Source organism: Phyllobates terribilis, unplaced genomic scaffold, assembly GCF_046119375.1.
Source record: "Phyllobates terribilis strain yellow unplaced genomic scaffold, ASM4611937v1 Scaffold_11__3_contigs__length_659146591, whole genome shotgun sequence".
Lineage (NCBI taxonomy): Eukaryota > Metazoa > Chordata > Amphibia > Anura > Dendrobatidae > Phyllobates > Phyllobates terribilis.
In genome coordinates, this window is record NW_027362771.1 from 571,884,535 (window position 1) to 571,887,034 (window position 2,500).

The window sequence follows — 2,500 nt, forward strand, 5'->3', positions numbered from 1 at the left end:
AAAAGGAGGGAACAGTGCCCCGTGTGAGGCTCGAATTCACGACCTTCAGATTATGAGACTGACGCGCTACCTACTGCGCTAACGAGGCAAGCTGTACCTGCAGATCTGCAGAAGTTTATTGTGCATAGCAGAAAACTTTTTTTTTTCATAATGTCACTGAGACATTAGTGCATCTTTTCCCATATGGTCTAGCGGTTAGGATTCCTGGCTCTCACCCAGGTGGCCTGGGTTCGACTCCCGGTATGGGAATGCATCTTTATCTTAGCTACTGCCACCATTCAAAGACTGACACGTGTTTTTCAATCAAAAATGTTTCTGGTAGATTTTCACTTTGCAACAAAAATACTTAACATTGGCGATGCATTATGACTTTTGCAAAAGATTTCCTTTTGTTTCATAGCTTAAGCCTTTTTCAACTACACAGTTTTACACAAAAGTGTCAAGGGACTCAACAAGCCATGTGTCCTGTCTGTCATTAGGGCTCCCATGTTCTTTCTAATCGGAAACAGTTTAGAACTGAATTGGAAAGTTCAGAGTTAGTGACAAAATCTCTTGAGAAAAGGAGGATGCCACGTGTGAGCAAAAAACTCATGATCTTCAAATTATTCAACTGACGTGCCAAAAACCTTGACCATGTAGCGTGTTTCAGCTCTTGTAATGTTGATGTTTTGTATTCAAAGCAAAACACTCTTTTTTTTTTTTTTTTTTTTTTTTACACCTGTCTTGCTGTTTACTGTACTGCTTACACCATGTGGAGAAAGACTTAGTTAGTATTCCTGGTTGACTGGTTCGATTCCTGCTATGGGAGAGACTTTTTTTTGGGGACTAGTGTCCACATTCCAAAGCCAACACGTGCCTTGCAGACAGAATCAGTTTAGGTTGGAACTGCTCTTTGCAGCCAAAAATGCAGACCACCAGGTTTTTTGGATATTTATTTGCACAAAAGCTTATTTGATGTCATATCTCAAACCATTCATATCTCTCACTTTTAATTCCTGGGTGTTAAGGGACTCAACAAGCCTTTATCCCTGTTTGTCATTGGAGCTCCCCTTCCATCAATTGGTGATGTTTTGCTACTGAATGGAAAAGAGCTGTGACTCTCTAGCCAAGATGGTGGCAAAATCAGTTAAGGAAACATGGTACCAGTGCCCCATGTGAGAATCGAACTCATGACCTTCAGATTACGAGACTGACGCGCTACCTGCTGCGCTAACGAGGCAAAATGCACGTAATAATCTGCGGAAGTTGCTTGTGCAAAGCAGTACACCTCTTTTTTTTCATATTGTAAGTGAGCTGGCAGTACATCTTCTCCCATATGGTCTAGCGGTTAGGATTCCTGGTTTTCACCCAGGCGGCCCGAGTTCGACTACTGGTATGGGAACACATCTTTTTCTGCACCGCTGCCAACATTCAAAAACTGACGCGTGTTTTTTAGTCAAACGTATTTCAAGTAGGATTTGTTTTTTTCAGGCAAAAATGCTGAATGCCCGCGTTTTGGCACTTCATTCTGACCCTTCACACAAGATTCAATTTGGATTCGTAGCTCAACTCATTCTCAACCACCCCTTTTTACACTAAAGTGTCAAGGGACTCAACAACTCATGGGTCCGGTAAGTTATTTGGATTCCCATTTCCTTTCTAATGGAAAAAGTTGTAGAATTGAATGGAAAAGTTCTAAGTTGGTGACAAAATCTCTCGAGAAAAGGAGGGAACAGTGCCCCGTGTGAGGCTCGAATTCACGACCTTCAGATTATGAGACTGACGCGCTACCTACTGCGCTAACGAGGCAAGCTGTACCTGCAGATCTGCAGAAGTTTATTGTGCATAGCAGAAAACTTTTTTTTTTCATAATGTCACTGAGACATTAGTGCATCTTTTCCCATATGGTCTAGCGGTTAGGATTCCTGGCTCTCACCCAGGTGGCCTGGGTTCGACTCCCGGTATGGGAATGCATCTTTATCTTAGCTACTGCCACCATTCAAAGACTGACACGTGTTTTTCAATCAAAAATGTTTCTGGTAGATTTTCACTTTGCAACAAAAATACTTAACATTGGCGATGCATTATGACTTTTGCAAAAGATTTCCTTTTGTTTCATAGCTTAAGCCTTTTTCAACTACACAGTTTTACACAAAAGTGTCAAGGGACTCAACAAGCCATGTGTCCTGTCTGTCATTAGGGCTCCCATGTTCTTTCTAATCGGAAACAGTTTAGAACTGAATTGGAAAGTTCAGAGTTAGTGACAAAATCTCTTGAGAAAAGGAGGATGCCACGTGTGAGCAAAAAACTCATGATCTTCAAATTATTCAACTGACGTGCCAAAAACCTTGACCATGTAGCGTGTTTCAGCTCTTGTAATGTTGATGTTTTGTATTCAAAGCAAAACACTCTTTTTTTTTTTTTTTTTTTTTTTTACACCTGTCTTGCTGTTTACTGTACTGCTTACACCATGTGGAGAAAGACTTAGTTAGTATTCCTGGTTGACTGGTTCGATTCCTGC